The sequence below is a fragment of the Anas acuta genome, chromosome Z (genome assembly GCF_963932015.1).
Source record: "Anas acuta chromosome Z, bAnaAcu1.1, whole genome shotgun sequence".
Lineage (NCBI taxonomy): Eukaryota > Metazoa > Chordata > Aves > Anseriformes > Anatidae > Anas > Anas acuta.
This window is the reverse complement of record NC_089017.1, coordinates 14,324,475-14,343,424: the sequence shown is the minus strand read 5'-3', so window position 1 is coordinate 14,343,424 and position 18,950 is coordinate 14,324,475.

The window sequence follows — 18,950 nt, the reverse complement described above, 5'->3', positions numbered from 1 at the left end:
TCTGTGCTGGTGGCTCTTTCCCATATGCATCAAGTCACAGAATCAAAGTCCTTCCATGTTTGTGCCAAATGTCTTCATTTGTGCCAAATGTCAATGTTCCTTCCCTCACAAAATGCAAACCACAACTCTCCTTTTTCATTTGACTTTTCCCAAACTTTCTCTGTATGCTCATCCTTACCATTTTTTTTCTTTTTTTTTTTTCTTTTTTTTTTTTTTTTTCTCTTCAGCAGTTCATCTGCTGTCAACATTGCACAGGGCCCTTCGCAGAGGTTTTTGTGGTTACACAGGACCTGTTTTCTCTTGGGTCCCCATGAACTGCAAAGGCCAGTGTTATAAGACTTCTCTGCCTTTCATGTATTTTGATTTTCAATTTTTGTCAGTAAGTCATGTGCCCACTAACAGAAAGGTAAGCAGAATTCACAGTGGACTTAAAAGCTCAAACTTTATCTTATATAATAGTTATAAGGCAATATATATATGATTTTATATAAATTATATATGTATTATGCAAATAACATAGAATACCATTTATAACATATATACCATTTATATATAATTAATATAATTATACAGTACGTAATGATTAAATTAGTCCAGGTAAAAAGTGTTCCTGCTTTGTATCCCAGCACAGCAAGGAAGAAATAATGTTTTGTCTGATACAATTATATCCTGCACCAGAAGCAGACTGAGATACAACAACTGCTAATGGATTTTTTGCTATACCTGGGAGCATTTTTAAGAAGCCAGTAGCAATCTGAAACCACCGTATGCCAACTTCATAGGAAGTGATTTCGAGTTCTCAAGGCCCACAAAGCAGAGCTGTTTCATGTGGAGAGTCCAAGCAACTGGTTGAGCAGCTCTGAACTTCCTCCCGAGATCAATTCCCATCACCTGAGATGAAATAAGCCATCTGGAGGTTACCAGTCTGGTCTCTGGTAACTGTTTAGTCCTCCTCTATAACAGACAGAGACCTCAAAAAACAGGTCAATGACAATGGCCAACTACAAAATGGCTAAATTCTGGGGATGTGAATCCTATGTCTGAGCCCTTGCACTTTTGATCAGCCTTCCCCTCATGTGGTTGCTATGTGTTTCCAACATCTCTCTGTTTGTATCTCCACAACTTTCTTCTTCCTTCATCCTCCTCTTTCTCATTTGTGTTCCTCCTGACACTTTCTGTTCCTCTTTCTTCACGCAGTTGCCTTGTGTCCCCTTTCCCAGAAAATGTCCTTTTGGCTAGCTGCACTTTGCCACCACACAAATATCAGATGACAAATATTAGATACCTTCTCCTGGCTAGCACCACTGAAAATCCTCTACAGCTTATTTCCTCTGTAGGTAGCTGTTCAGTTTTCTTACTATAGAAATAGCCATGGGCTCTTCAAAGATAAATTACACATGGTATATGGGCTGGATATAACAGGAAAAATTGAGCAACATGACCAGGATATTATGAGTTCTGTAATATTGCTGATATTTTTGCCTCATAGAGACAAACAGTACCAGCGAGGTTCCTCTGTCAGACAAAAAAGAATCAAAAACTCTCAAATAATCTTGTGAAGTAAAGGCAGCATGCATCTGTCTGCTAGGAATGGAAGGGAAAACACATAAAACCTGCAGGTTCACACCCTGGGGAGAGAAGCAAGAGAGAAAAACCCGTGGTCTGTAGCCCTCCCATCTCACCTGGGCACTGTACACACTGTTGATGCATAAACATTTTCACATGGAAGATAGTGAGACAGCCTCATGAGGAATAAGGGTGCAATTAGTATGAACTAGGGATTTGGTTATCCTCTTGGAACTGCCTGCTCCAAGGTGTGTTTTGTCCACCACAGGCTGTTTTACAGAGGCTGCTCTGACTTGCCCCATTTGTAACCAGACTGGAAAACAGCTCTGTGTTGCTGTAGCAGTGGTATATCCTAATCACAGCCATTTGTCCTGCTTTGTGGTCTCAGGGTGAGTGTGCATCACTTGGCTCTTCAACATTGCCTGCAGCCCTTAGAGGGTAACCCCAATGGATGGGTACAGCAAAGTTCACAAGAAAAATAGGAGATTCATGTTCTCTGTTTCTACAATTATGTGAAATAACAGTTGTCACATTTCCATTAGTAAGCAAGTTGAAGCTCTGAGGTGTGCAGAGTGTTAGGGAGACATCCCCACACACTATCCCTCCAAGGCAAGCAGCCCTGAGGAAGGAGCCACAGGCTCATGGGGAACACACTGTACACACCAGCCCTTATGCAGAAACCACAGACAGGCACATTCCCTCACGCACACAAGAGCCCCTGACACCAGAAGCATCCCAGAGGGGGTGGGGGCTGATAATGTAGCCAACTCTCATGACTTTATCATGAATCTTGTAATGGTCAATGTTTATTTTAAAGTTCTCGGAGTCATAGTCTCATAGACTTAACAATAATTGTCCTGGGAGCTGATGCATAGTGGATTATACACTATTTCCTTGAGTCTGTTCCAGTGATGTACATTTCCTTCTGTGCTCTTCATCTTTCCCAGAGTGATTCTGCCTTTTATCATATTAAAACACAAATTAGAGTGTTTGTGATGTCTGCAGTTTTCACCAGCTGCAGTCACACCTCTTTCTTCAGGCTGGGTGAAGGTACAACATGGCTTTGGCCCAGATGCCATCACTAGAGAGTTTTCCCACACAGTTCTTCTGTTGGATGAGGATCTGGCTTTTACAACCACTCTTTAATATCCATCAGTTCACCCACCTGCTATAGACTGTGTCCATTTGGCCTACTATATATATATATACATATACTATATATATAATATATACTATATATACTATATATATATATATATATATATATATAGTATATATTATTATTATTATTATTATTTATTTGTTTGTTTGTTTGTTTGTTTGTTTGTTTGTTTATTTTGACCAATGTGTTGCACAGGAGTCTATAGGTATTTGCTTCTGGGCATAAGAGCATGGTAATACAGCAGCATGGCTTTTTTGGCCAGCACTGGCTTATATCTGCTTGGGCCAGGATGCAAAGATGATGCCATTATTTGCACCCACTACAGAGACTGACAGTTACCTTTACCAGATTACAGTCTCATCAACTTGGATAACTGTTATGGGAAAGGGAGCTCTGACAACTTTGTTATCCCATTGACTGGCATTAATTACACTGACAGCCTTTTCTTATTGTTTCCCACATCTTCTCTTCAGTGTTTGGCCTGTGTCTGTGCATGATTATGTTGGAAACAGAGCTTATATTTAAGATAAAATAAATATTTATTCCTTGTAGTTTCATGGCAAAAGCTAAAACCCCAAAAGCTAATGAAAAATCCCAAAGTTTATAACTTGGTATAATCTCATGGCTTTTACAAAGCTTTTTTGAATTTCTGGGGGCTTTTTTGAATTTCTGGGGCCTGCTTCCATGAACCACCAATAAAATATGCATGGGATTGAACAGCAGAAATGGCCAGCAGTGGCCTTTTACCCCAGCAAGACAGTTTGGGGAAGATCTCCAAGCTGTCTTCTGCACTGACTGAGGTGGTTCCCAGCCTGCCTGGCAGGCACAAGGCTGAAGAAATAGCTAAGTATAAAAATTTTACATACAAGTGTAGGCAAAGTTTGCAAAATAGGTAGAGTGACCCAGCATTGCAAGATGGAGGAAGGACTGCAACTACACAGCCCTTATACATGTACTCTTCACCCCCATCTCCAACCAGAAGCAACATTCTCCTCAGCCTTTCTCAGCATATCCTTGCTTTCCCATGTCCACAAGCTGTGGTCCAGCTCTGTGCAAATCTATGGATTAGTGAATAAAAAAATGACCTTTGTGCTGATTACCAAGAGAAGGGAATATGCAGTAATGAAAGCAACCCAAAAGCTGGTGATGGATGCTGGGTGGCATAACTTCTGCAGTGGTGAGCAGGGAATGCATGTGATTATTCCATGGGATCATGCCTGCACGTAGGGTGGATAAAATTACACAGCTCACATCCTAAAGATTCACTGTACACCAAAAGCAGAGCTGGGATGACTGAACACATCTTTGATTAATCCTCACTTTGTGAAAATATTAACTCCCCCAGTTAAATCATTAGCTCCAGGGTGTAAAATTTCTAGCACCACTTATGCCTTTTCTGCATATGAAGGAAAGAAGCAGCCGGGTGAGACTTTATTTGGGGGTGCTCCCTGCTTACAGGGATGAAGCACACAGCAGAACCTTGGTTTCTGGAATCTCCTACACAATTAAATTGTGTCAGTTCCTGCTTAAACAAAATTCATAATCTCCAAGTGGCAAGTTAATCTTTGTGTTTTCTTACTGCCCACAACCCTGAGCAAGCCTCGAGTTCTCTTGTGGTATATGTGGTACATGGACAAGCCAGAACTAAAATAATATAAAGAAAAATAGAAGATGAGAAGACAAAAGGAAGCAGAAAAGAAAGACTATAAACTTTGCCAAATGTTTATGAGCCACACTGCAATCAAGGGAAGACCTCAATGTATCTAACATCCAGACCCGTGTCTGTTCCAAATTAGCATGGGGAATTCCAGTAACATGGCACTTTCTCCTTGAAAGAGAGCACAATCCCTACAGTAAGCCCAAAAAGAGGTTAGGTAGAATAAATATAGATGTCTATACACTCTATGAAGTGTACAAAAAAAAATTTTGAGTGCCATTTTAGAAAGCTCAGATAACACCCAAAGAACTCTCTTACTCTCAGGCTTTCCTGGTATTTTTCCTGGGATGCATCAGCTGTTAAATGGCAGAAGCTGTTCAACGCTAATAATGGCAGAGGAAGGCTAGGACTCAGGAGCCAAACAAAACAATCAGGATGCAAACTTCTGCCACTGAGGGAATTCTACAAAACAGTCTTTTCTTCATCTGAATTGCTTTTAAGGACAAGCCTCCAGGATTGTAAAGCTAGCTCCGACTGATTGCCTCTAACATGGCTTTAGTCCAAAACAAAAATCTGAGAAATACTGATACAAACATCCATACAGCTAAAATCCTATACAGCTATGAAACTGCAGCTTTATGTGGAGGAAGTTATAAAGGGAGGACATTCATTTCTCTTCACAAATGCTACCCCATCTTCCATTCACAATCATCTCTCTTCAAGATAGGATATTGTTATATGTTTTATTTCTTTCTTTCTATTCAGTTATAAATCAAGAAGCAAAAACACTTTGTCTCCAGTTGCTATTCTCCTTCTGCATCAATGAGACCTGAAAAAAGTGCACATTTTTTTAACAATGTGATGTAGAAAACTGAAATAAAATTAATTGAGGTGAAGTATTTATGCAGTTAATTAATGTACATGAAATTTCCTGTTGAGACTTAAACTTACAAATGAAAAAGAGCAAGGTCTGGTTCCTGTCAAGAGCAAAACTTTAAAGCTATCTTACTTTCCAGCTGTTTTGGGTTGCAAAATAATAGATAAGTACTGTAAATGAAGTAGGGAAAATTGCATCTGTGGCCACATGCAATACTTTTAGAGAAATGCAAACACAAAGGGAAGAAATACCGGAAGTCTGTACAGGAAATGTTTGCTTAAAATAGTATTCAGCTTCTTCTTTGCTTGCAGAATTGGTTATTGCTGTACTCCCTATGCAAGAGGCCTCTGTGCATTTGCAGACCACAATGACCCCAGTGAGCATAAGGTCCAACAGTGGGAGAGCAGGGGCCAGCTGGAGCGTGTATAATACTGCCATGTGGATGTCAAGGGAAATGAAGGACACACCTCTGCCCTCTCTGCAGTGGAAAAGATAAACTAATTGTGATTATTAGACAGCCACATAAAAGAGATCTTTCCATTCAGTAAGCAGAAGCAAGGAAGACCAGTCCCACACCACTGACTAGTTTTGCTCTACACTTGCCAGGTATTGCCATTAATTTTTATCTCCTGATCACCCATTCTGTGCTTTGAAGGTGTTTAAACCCCTGAAAATATAAACAGTTCAACATTTTCTTGCACTAATCACTATATTCTCATTCCATGAAAACAACTTTCTTTTTTTGCTTATGTCGCTCTTTTCTTGTTTTTCTAGTATTTAGAGAAATCTTTCAAAGCAAGAGTCTTATCTGAAAAAAAAAAAAAATCCATTTTTCTTTCACAGTTTCTAGTTCTGCCTGGTCTGAGCTGGATTAGCTCTAAACACACCTCATGCTCACTCTGCACAGTACTGCTTCCTTGGCTTTTGCACAGAAAATACAGTGTTCCTGCATACAACCAGTCACACTTGAACTTCAAGAGCTTTTGTAATATTTCATCTCCATAAATCTACTTCTAGCACTTTCAGTCTGTTGCAATTGGCCCTGCCACAGAAACCCAATCCGGTCAAGTGCATCAGGGCATGTGCAAGGATTGACTGGTATTTTAATGCATATCATTAAAGTGGGTTCTGCAACTTCTAAATAAGGAAGTTCAAGAGTTTTACAATGCAGGATATCTGCATTTCCATGGAGGAAAGTAGATCTGCAGAGAGGTTGCAGAGGAATAATCTGACAATGGAGACCAGAGCAATTGCCTGGAGCCAACCTGTGTTATCTGAATGCCACTTCAGTGCACTCTGCATGGGACTGGGTGTTAAACTGGCCCTAAAATGTCCCTTCGGCAGCGACACTTTTCATACTGTCCTGGAAAAATAACAACAAATTACACTTTATTTAATACAAAATTCTTAATAATTAGGTGGCAAATTGAAGTACCTGGAAGGCAGAGTCAGCAGGCAATTGGTCTTTCCCTGGGCCTGCTGCAATGCCTGAGGCCTAGTTCATCAGGCTGCTGTACGTGCTCCATGAATCTCATGGCAGCTCAGAGAGCCATCCCCATAGCCTTCAGCTGCCTCAGCGGGTACTGTGGTGTCCACAAATCAGACCCAGATGTCTCAAGAACCAGACACCAGAGAAGCAGGAACACACAGGGAGTTTCCACCTGTTTTAAAGATGTTTCCTAGTAATGCAGCAAAATGCTGGGCATGAGCAGAAACAGAATCTGGTTCTCTGCGCAATATTTCAATTACCCTTACCAAGAAACCATCTTTTCTCTTCTGCACTCCTTGTCCTGGCCATTGCAAACTTTCCAGGGGAAAAGGAATTGAGTCTTTTGGGATGGTGGGACCCAGCCCTTCTGACTCAAACTCCAAGCAGGTTTCTTTATCCACCACATTTCTCAAACCATGAAGGTTGCCCAAAGAGATCTTTTCCTTCTTTCTCCTCACTGTTTTCTGTAGAAAAGTTCTCCAACATCTGGACATCTAGATCTGTGCCCCTTTCCTTAAACCTGCTAACAGGGAGAGCTTTATTTTTGGACAGTTGTAGGCCTGACCCTAGTTTAAAGTAGCAATAAATGCAGTCTTTCCAAAATTTTTCCACGACAGCAGTCCTAAATAGCATCAGTCAACTATTGTCGATCATCTGCACTAAACGAGGGAAGGACTATACAGCAAAATGGTATATGATCACATGCTCAGACACTATCATAACATGCATGGCAAGGTCTGAACTACAGTTTTGTTGCCATTTCTTGGCAGTTGAACATTTGACTTTGAAACTCTAACAATGTTTACAGGCTTTTTCAATGTACATCCTGAGGTTTTAAGAACCATGCATGGGATTTTGAAATCTTTCATCCACCAGAGTGGATGAAGGGAGTTCTGACAGAAGCCCTACCAACATCAACGAGCTGTATGCCTTCTCAAGCCACTTCTTCTTTCAGAAAAATCAGCCATACTATGTGTACTGTTCACTCATTATCCCAGTCAGAAAGGTTTTGACCAAGGTGAACTTGCGTAACCATTTTGTCTTGTTGTCTTTAAATTTTGCACTACTTTGTTCTTGCTATCGCTATCACAGCAACACTGGACATCATCAGATATCAGGGTTTCGTTGTGCAGGCTGCTGTACCACTCTCCTCCATCAAGGAGGAGAGAGGATCTAACACTTAGGTTTAAACAGACAGGACAAAGGGGTCCATAAAGGACATTATGTCTCTTCAGCAGCAGAAGAAAGAAATTTAAGCACAGGCACTAAGATCACACTGTAGGTCTGTAGTGGAAACATGTTTGCACTCCCAGCTTTTCTCTAACCATTTTACTCCAAGACCATCCTTTTATTGTTTGCTCTCAGAAGCAATGCTTCTGGGAAGTTTTTCTTCTTTTCTTTTTCTTTTTACTTTCTTTTTCTTTTCTTTCTCTTTCTCTTTTTCTTTTCTTTCTCTTTCTCTTTCTCTTTCTCCGCTTTTCTTTTTCTTTTTCTTTTTCTTTTTCTTTTTCTTTTTCTTTTTCTTTTTCTTTTTCTTTTTCTTTTTCTTTTTCTTTTTCTTTTTCTTTTTCTTTTTCTTTTTCTTTTTCTTTTTCTTTTTCTTTTTCTTTTTCTTTTTCTCCAAAAGTATAGTTGCTTCATGTGGTTTATTACTGAGTTATGAAACAGGCTTTAACTACTGTCCTTTAGAAATACCTTTATTGCTTGCTTTGGATTATTGTGTGCCTTTGCCTACCACCTTTTATATAAAATGTGCAAAACTTATCAACATGATGTGAAGAGCTCAGCTGCAGCCTCTGTAGAGATCTCTGCAGATATCACCCTGACCCTGAGACTGCTTTCTGATTAGTTTGAGTGCCTAGAGGCCTGCACCAACCTAAGGGGAACAGGACACAGCAGGCCTTTTTTTTCTCTCTCTCTCTGAATAGCAGTTTGAACTTGTTAGAAACAAATTAATTAGGTTTGGAGCAACAATTAGTAAAGAAGCATCATTTACATTTGGATAACCAAAAATTTGAAAAGAATTTTGATAACATTGAATTTAATGCACTTATTAGAAGAGGCATAACTCCCTCTTCTTTTTTTCACTTAAAGTTGTCTTGATATTGCTCCTGCACAAGGAAGTATGTATTTTTATTTGTGTGGCTGTAGCACAGCTGTGGGTTGTACTCTATTTTGTGAACTGAAAACAAACAAAATCTCGTCCTTTGCTTTTAAAAATATATTAGCAAGTGGCATGAAATGTCACAAAGAGATTCAAATTCTAACACACTAAAAACTTCACTTTAATGACCAGGATATAAAAGGATTCTCAGATCATGTAGGCATTGGCAGCTCTTGGGATTTTATCATGCATCCCATTATACTTCACAGTTGTGGATTGTTGTTGGTTTGGTTTGGTTTTGGTGTTTGATTTTTTGCCTTGAAAGTCCCTGATGCCAAATCACATGAAGAGAAAAAGGTCACAGCTTTCATTACAAAGGAAAAAATAAATTTCTCCCTCTTTGCTGTGGAGGGGACAAGAGGCAAAAAAAGTAATCTCCGGCTGCTTTTAATGGTATCTACAGTGCAACTGAAAAATCCCATACCTTTGTACTTTTTGTAAGACAATCTACTGCTGCCTCAAAAACTGGGTCCTGACTCTAAATTGGCTCTGGGTCCTGATTCTAAATTGGCTGTGGTTAGCAGCTCTGCTCCCCATTAAAACTACACGCACACAAAGCCAACAGCAAAACAGAAAAACCTGTAGTAAATGTCCAGCTGTCCCTGACAGGTGCCCCAAGAAGCCACAATTCTCATCAAAGCATCATGTGGTTGTATGCCTTGCAATGGCAACACATTTGAACCATTTGACTTGTTTTGGGGATGGCTTCCCTATCACAGCCAGCAGGATGTGCTCCTTATGGGCTGAGCTCGCCTCCCGGTCTTCCTCTCTCCTCCTGCCCAATGAGCCATGCATATGGGGAAGCACAGATCATATGCAGGTTTTACTGTGGGCTAAAGAGGCTGAGGCTCACAGCACTGAAGATGCTCACTGTCATTCACTGATGTTTCCCATAGGATTCCAAACCTGGGTTGTGTTCAGGGTCAGGAAACATGGCTTTGTTTCCTTCTGCCTCCCCTTTACCAAAGACAGAAATAAACTCTGCAGAGTGTGCGCCTTGCATTCTTCTTCGTCTTTCCCATGTCCTCTTGGAGGACACTTCTCACTTTCGACTCTTTCTCTGGCAGCAGCATTGTGCTTTTGCATGAGACATCCTAGTTCTGCCAGGTCAAAATCCTCGTCATTCATACTCCTAGGCTTGTTCACATTGATCAGATTTGGAAATTAAGAAGTTATGCCCCAGAATGTTGTGCCATTGATCACATGCATGTGCTGCCCACATAGCAACAACTTGCAAAACACAATTGCACTTTTCAAGTGTGTTATGTGAACACAGTGAGCAGGGCTTTAGTTCTGTGTGATGTTTGTGCACTGTTCTGCTCATCATTTCTGAGATCCATAGCACCAAGGAGTACGATACCACTAGTCTGTAATTTTCAGACTTAAACAAAGTATTTCCTTGGGTTGGTGACCAAACTAATTTTTATGACATGTCATTTCAGCAAGGACATTGCTTTATTTCGCAGAAGGGTTTCCCATACATAATGGTTGTTAGTTGGCTGAGTTGGAATCTGACAGGATTAAGGAAATCTAAACTGACAGCTGGTTTTGTGCAAGGAAGCATAATGTGGCTGTTGTTACAAGAGGCAATGTGGGATGTTTGTGCACAAATGCATGACAAGAGGGCTTGCTCTTAGCTGTATCTATAAGTGCAGCTTAGCAGTTAGAGCAGCACATCAGGGCTAAATGCCTAGCAGAGCAAACTTCATGTGACTTTTTTGTTGTGCATGGCTTGCGGTTACAAATATGATTACATTTTCACTTTCATTATAGTTGTCAGAAACAGATGTTTGAATCCCAGTAAAAATATATGAAACCCCATTGCAAAACATGCTAAGGAGAAGCCAAATCAGTACATGTGAGAGTCCATATCCAGAAGACATGATTACCTCTCCAGATAACAACTGAACTTATAGGTATTCGTGGCTGATTCAGCAGGTGCAGTGGGACCCATCAGAAACAACACCCCAGATGCTCACTTTCCATACCACAGCTCCTAGGTTTTATTTTCTCTGATCAAACTGCCCAGTCACTGATGGAAGTGAGGTGGAAGCTTTTAAATACAGTCAGGAATATTTTGCATAGATTTTACAGTGCTGCGGCTCTGGATAACCCAAAGTAACAATTGATTTCCATCAGTGTCAGTGAGGACACAGCTGAAACCAGGAATTGTGAGGCACTCAGCACAATTCTAATAATGATTTGGTGAGACAGATAAGACTGAAGCATAAATGTACTCATCTGGGACTGATACATGTCAGTATTGGCTGAAATAAAAATGGAAAAAGGGATAGGAAGAGATGAAAACAGAGGGACAGGATAAAGGCATAACAGGGTAAACACTGAAAGCACAAGATTTGGCATAAAACACGGTGCTACAGAGCAGGGTAGAGGGCAGAGGCAGCATCAGGCACCCCATGAATGCTTTGAAGATGTAGAGCACCTTGCCCCTGCTCACACCTGTGGAGGACAAAGCTGGGCCAGCAAGTCTGAAGAAAGGCATCTGGAGCATGTGAGGCAGTCTGAAGCTCATGCAGGCTTCAGGGTGCAATGTGGGCTTCTGCAGCTCTTTGGCACCAGGGCAGACTGTCCTCAAAATGAAGCCACTCCTTAGCATGGGGCATCCAGCACATGACACTGGGCTTGTGCAAAAAAAGTACAGGAAGCTGCTGCCTTGAGATCTGAGATTGTCTTTCCCCTGCAAATGAGACAGAATTTGATACAGTTCCAAGCAGAAGGAACCCAACTTGCCCCATAAACCAAAGTCAGATTTACTCACAGAGCTGAGGTCTCAGGAGACAACCTGAGGGCTTCTGCATTTGGTCATCCGTGGAAAAGGCTTTCCCTCCAGGAGGGTAGCACAGGAAAATGCCTCCTGTTTTGTCCTACAAGCTCCTTTACCCATCTCCTGTAGCAAGATCCTTTCTGTGAATGCATGAGATACTGTGATAGTGAGGTTTTGGCTTTATGCTGCTGTTTGGAACAGAGATATATCTTTAATACTTCCACTCTAGCTAATATGAACTTAAGAATAAAGAACATTGGAATAAACAAAGAAAGTAAGTCCAAAAACTAAGAGGGAAAGCTTTTTGATATAAACATGTTAATAACGTGAAGGTCCTTCAGAGTCATGTTTTCTTCCTCAGCAGTCTGTGGACCCTTATTTAGAATACAATATACTTGTTGTATTCAGCCTGCTGGAAAACAAGTCCTGGTCTTTTCCTGTTGAAATATTCTCCTTCCAAACTGCTGCACTTCTATGCAAAAACAACCTGTTCATTCCAATTAACTCAAGTCAGCATCTGACCACAATCAATCCAGCTGTTTTACACACTCACACAAAATAAAAGAGTTTCTCTTGATTTTCTTACTAGGTTTCATAGTGTAATGTGCATGGATAAGTAATGTGTTAATGCATTCTCTTTCCACTGAAGTGAGGGACAAAACCATAATTTTCTGACCTTTACATTCAGCTCTTAATTCAGACAGCACGCTATGAGCTTATTTAAGCAATATGACTGTTGAAGAAGTTTAGTAGGACTTGTTATTTTCAAAACTAAGTCTTACTTTCACAACTAAGCCTTCTGTAATATAATTTTGAGCATGGGTCATTGAAAATTGTAGAGCTGCTTCTTGCTTCCTAATGAAGCCGAGACATCATCCAGACCTGCCACAAATGTAAACAAGTGCCAGAAATTCATGTAGAAGCTGGAAGGAACCATCATCTAGTTTCATATCCTGAATAAACAAGCCGTGTGAGAAAAGGCATATAATTTGGGGGAGAGCAGCCTTTCCCTGCCGCATGGGCCTGACTGAACACATTTTAATGAGAAAATGGCAGTTCACTGGAACAGATTAATTCCAGATGTTCTCTTGTTTCCTGTTCATCATGTCCACCTTCAGGGGTTCCCACCCAGCCTTCAGCTGGGAACAGAGATGCAGCCTGGGCTCACATGGCATCAGATGTCCCGTGCTGGGCCACCACACTGGGGCCACCCCTCAAAGACCCCTGGTGTCCAGCATGCATGAGTTGTTCTCCAGGTCCAGTGATGCATGGGGATGTCCCCTGCCTGTTCCCAGCAGACACAGATGCTTTGAAGTCTGCCTGCTTTCCTGCTGCATCCTGTGGCATGCTGCCTAGGCAGATACTTCTGATTTAAACATGCCCTATTTTCCATATTCTCCAGTTTCGCCTTTGAATCATTAGGCTTAATTTATCTCTTTACTTGATTAAGGCACCCACTGTAATCAAATATTCTCTTCCACTGCAGTCAGTTATGTAGCATCAAGTTCCTCCTCTCTTTCTCTCCCATACAGAAAGCTGCATAAGACTTTCAATGATTATATATCTGGATCTCATCCTGACTGTGAAAAACATGCCTTTAAGTAATGTTTATCTTGGGTAATTTAGACTTTAAATATGGGAAAAGCAGAAAAAATGAAGACTATTTTGTTTTAAGACAGTTGTTTGCAACACGATTTAGTGTTTTCTATGGATACATAGAAGGAGGTTATTTATATAACCAGCTATTACAGGGTAAAATTTATATAATTTGGATATCTATATATTTTATAACCCATTTTGTGAGTGCATATGGATGAGTATTCAGTAAAAGAGAAACAAGAAAGAAAGGTCTAAAAATAAATTATTGTTTGCCTAGAATCAACACCAGATATTAGGAAAAAATGAACTTCTAACACTGAAAAAAATATTTTTTTCAGATTGACTAATTTAACCTTTGAAGCATGAAGCTGGTCCAAAGTCAGACAGAAATAGTATAGCAATTACTTGAAATTTAATAGGTTTTGATATCCAGAGGACTATCACGTAACATTAGGTGACTCAGTGCAAAGGTGTTCCTGCCATGCTGCAAACAGCTTCCAAGAGTATTGTTATAATTGTTTGTCACTTAAATGAATATAAAATTGACTCAGGAATGACTGCATCCCTCTGCTCTGTGCATGACATAATAAAATTAAGTGAAAAGCTTTGCAACAAACATCTTACTGGTAAGTATAGGGAGGGCAGCAAGAAGAGACTATTCCTGAACAGAAATGGTAGGAAGGAAGAGACGAGCAATAGCATTGTTTTGTTTTGTTTTGTTTTGTTTTGTTTTGACAAATTTAAGTTTAATGTAGAGATGTGTCTACCTAAAATCAGTGACAATTCCCAGTGCCATCAGCAAAATTTAGCATCATTGGAGGATTAACCCTAAAGTTCCTGGAGAAGAGGAGGCTCAGGGGCGACCTTATTGCTCTCTACAGATACCTCAAAGGAGGCTGTAGCGAGGTGGGGGATGGCCTGTTCTCCCACGTGCCTGGTGACAGGACGAGGGGGAATGCGCTAAAGTTGCACCAGGGGAGTTTTAGGTTAGATGTTAGGAAGAACTTCTTTACCGAAAGGGTTGTTAGACACTGGAACAGGCTGCCCAGGGAGGTGGTGGAGTCACCATCCCTGGAAGTCTTTAAAAGACGTTTAGATGTAGAGCTTAGGGATATGGTTTAGTGGGGACTGTTAGCGTTAGGTCAGAGGTTGGACTTGATGATCTTGAGGTCTCTTCCAACCTAGAAATTCTGTGATTCTGTGATTCTGTTCTCTGATTGCCTCACAAACAGGAAGAAATATGGTGGTTTTCTGAAGGTATTGCTGGAAGACATGACATTTTCTTATTAATGTACTGGATGACCCTGAAAAAGTTAGTTCATCTTTCTGTTTCCCTTGTCCAACTCAGTTTTGCAGGCTTGCCATGACAAAGGCTGCTACTACTTGTGAGAGCTCAGCTGAGGCCCCTGACCACTCTACAACACAAAAAATACTGTTAATCCCTCTTCAGTCCACATAAACTACAGAATGGATTCTGAACATCGTGCTGTGATGTGACAGGTTAAGTATCCAGTATTCATTTTCTGGTTCTGCAATCCTCACCTTACACCTGGGTGCTAGGGGAGGGTGTTTGATTGCTTCCCCAGATGGCAACTTTCCCTATCTCCAACCCTGAGCCCACCTCCTACTGAGAGGGGAAGTATCCCACACTCGCCTCGGTGCCCAGGCAGGAGGTAACACTGGGAGGCCCTGACCTCTTGTGGTCAATAAAGATCCCATATCACTATTACAGGAAAATAAATAAATAAATAAACAAACAAAAGGAGGAAAAAGGAAAGGGTGAGTTAACCCTGGTGCAGTTCTGGTGAAATTCTGGTCGCTTGCTCGATTTCTTCCTCCTTTCCCAGGGGAAAGGTCATTAAAACAGTTATGCGGTGTTTTCGTGGGCCTCCAGAAGCTTGTGTGGTTGCATTTTCATGGATAGTATCAACAAAAGAATATATCTGGTAAATTTTCTTGAGAGTGAAGTAGGCCAGGATCGGGATTATTTCAGATATGTGACTTGAAAGAAGTCATCCTGTAAGAGGTATCCCTTTCCTGTTGTACAGGGTTTTGACAAACTTTAAATGATGGGCTGAAATTTTCCATGCTACTGACCTACTTCACCCTGGGCCATTTGTACTGCTCAAAGTCTCATCCTGGGAAAAAAAATAAATAAAAATAGGAGTTTGAATATGTTCAAAGTAATTGTGCTGTGACTGGAATGTTATATGGAACACTTAAAACTTTCACATGCAAGAGGAAGACTTGAAATTTTGCTGATGTGAGGGAGCAGTGCTTTGCATGAAGGCATTACATACAGAGTCACAGTAGTTTTTGGCAAAGTTGTAGACTAGTTACTTCTACTGTTTGCACAGGCTTGGTGGCTCTTTGCATACCTCAGCACCTTTTCTGTTCTTCTCTGATCAGTTATCAGTCCCATCTTGGGAGCTGGGTAATAAAATTGAGGGTTGGACAGAGTCTGTTGAAGGAAGAAGGTTGAAGACCAACAAAGAGAAACAACTCAGAAGGGGCAGTTTGGGAAGGGAACCACATGTGTTTGTGTCTGTTCCCAGTCCACAGATGGAGCTGGAATCAAGACTCCCCACACTCCCCCAGCTTGTGGTCAACAAATGTCTGACCTCATTGGGCAGGACGTTGCTTGTCAATGCCCCTCTTCCCAAGCCTGATCTATACCCAGCAAACACAGGACAAAAACGTGGCCCTGGGGATTTGGACTGGACAAGGTATACTCAATATGTTCTATACACTGAAAAAAAGTCCACAGAATTTAAACAGGGAGTGATAAACAGTACTGCTGACCATTACTGAAGCAGCTTATGTGGCAGAGGACTGGGATATGAGTCTAATGTTATCTGCTTTGGCAGGATGTGATTGTAACGCAATGATGAATGATGGTTGTTTTTGTTTTGTTTTGTTTGGGGGCTAGAGGGTGTTTTTGTTTTGTTTTGTTTTGTTTTCCTAGTTTGCTTTCCCATAACCCTAGGAAGTTTTATATACAGAAATGCATTAAAAGAGTAGAAGGTAAATGAGCCAAAAACTGAAATGTCCAAACATCCTATGAGACCCTAATTCCTTTTCTTCCCAAACCCCACCCTGACACAGGATAGAGCCTTCAATTACTGACCACATAGAGTTTCCCCACAGAATACCTGTCCAATTGGGCTCAGCCCTGTGGTGTCCCTGGACACTAGGATTTTTCCTTGTCTCTCAGATCACTTCAACTAAACATCTTCCAGATGCTCTGATTGTTAGTGACTGGCTTGAGAATTTCAGGCTCAGTCGGAATAAAAGCTGAATATTTACAGCTGCATTGACATCAGTGCTGCTTGTAGCACTGTATAAAGCTGAACTCCTCAAGACCGTGCATCCCAAATGCCTCAGAACTGGGACTCCATGGTAGAGGTCAATCTTAATTCCTGCACCTGCAACCTTCTTCCTCTTATGACATTCATAAAAGATACTTCATTTCTGTAAGTTGAGAAGGGTTATGGAGCCAGAAAATGACAACGTCTTTGTACTTAATGGTGATCTAGGAAACATATCAGTTTGCCTTTTGTTTCTGCTGCAATATATTATGGATTTGAGATTAATGAAAAATAATCGGTGATAAGATTTCGGTTGAGATAAACAAAGGAAAGCACAGTTTACCCTGACCTCCATTAGCATGAAAGGTTCCATATCTGGCTGAGCAATTCTTTTTATGTGGTAGAGGGAGTGAACAGCCGAAAATATACATGAGATGTATGTACTGAGTTCATATTTAAGAAAAATGTAGTGTAATGAGAACTACCCATACATAGAGATCAAAGTTAATATATTGGACAAAAGGATAAAGGAAATGATCTCTATCTCGTGTTCAGCCAAGCCACTAGATTCAAGTATGCTATTGTGCCAGTAGTGTTTGATTTGAAAGACTCCATTATTAAGAAGTTAATGCTCCACAGCATTAGATACTGGTACAATGAATTATGCTACTTTCCAAAGTCTACATCCTACAAAGCTTCTGTAAGTTACTTACATTCCTAAATTATTCTTCAGGGACCTGAGAAAAGCAAATGAATCAAAACCAGACCATAACCAGCTCACAAGAAACTATTTCTAGATTAAAATAAGCACCTTTCCGTATGGTAGTAGTGTACAGTATGCACAAATGTACATGCACTGAGGTGTGCAATGTATGCTCAAGTAGTACCTCATGAAAGACAGACACTAAAATATTGTAAAGAATTGACTGATCATTTGCCCCAAAACTGGTGATCTGGATGAATTTTCCTTCAGGAAAGTCTCCTACACTTAGACAGGTGGGTATGTTTTCTTTTTGTAAAAAACATACTTCAACTTCCTGAGAATTTTGTGCTTGCCTGGTTTTGGTTACAGAACAGAAGACCTAGTTGTTCCAAAGGGCCTGTAAGAAACCATACATTCAAGAACTTCTCTACTTCTAAAAATCCAGTCCCCATGTTTGCACATACAAACATGAATACACCTCATCAAACACATGCATTTCTCACAAATTTAATTAAGAAATGTTCACACAAAGTCATAACCTTTTCAGTGCTGTCATGAGTAAGTTTGATAAGTCCTGCATGAATCTCTGCCTTTCATTTTGAAAATGTAGCCTGTGGTGTCCTTTAAATGAGGTACTTAAAATTCTAAATAAGGAAGCAGAATTGAGTGAGCCCTTAACATTATTTATATCATAAGAGGGGTTGAACATAGGAATAAATCTTTATAATATTTTACTGCATATGGATAACTCCTAGTGTCAGCTGAGGGCTGCGTGACGTGATTCCCAGCAATGAAATACTCCTGAGAGAAGGTTATAATTAATCATCAACTTTTGTGTTACCACCCAGCAAGATTTTTATTTTTTCATGATGAGAGACTTAAGGAAGAGAAAATAGGGCTTGGAAAGGCTATGTCCAGACATACTTCCTTAATTTGGCTTTGAATTTGCTCATGCTTCAAAAATTATTCTGAACATCTGGCTTCTTTGTTAATCAGAAAGAGTATGTTTTATTCCCTTGACTTATGGGTAAGAAAAAATGAATGTATTGTAGTCTGCCATATGATTAGAATCCACTGTAACAGTAACTGTTTGCAGGAGCTGGATACGACATCATGCCGTTTGTGATGAGTCTTTGCGTGTGAGTGTATGTGGTACTCACAACAGCAATTATTTTCCTGAAGGATCTGAAACCACACATAGAAACCCCAGTGGCATGGCCAGCCAAGAGAGCAGCACCTGCTTAGCACCATGGCAGCCAACTCAACCCAGCCAAGGGCTTACAGGTAGACAGAGATGCCCAGAATTAGGCCCACACACAATGCCAGTTCATTTCTTCAGTGATGTTCAAAAGGGCTTGAAGTTCAGAGATTATCAAGATTTTCCTTCCTGTGTAGTCAGCCATTCCTATCCAGGTAGTCATCCTCAGTTCAGACTTCTTTGATTTCCTGCCCACGGTGCATATAGCCATACGGTATGGTTTTGTAGGGACAAATTTGAAGCCTCACAGAAACTTTAGGCCAGTCCAACTGCTCAGCAAAGAATTAGCCTCCTAATATGCAGGGAAGTCTCAAGCTTCTCTATGCTCCCTTAGTACTCCAGATATGTTTCTGTCATCGCCTCATTGACCATAGCCACAGGA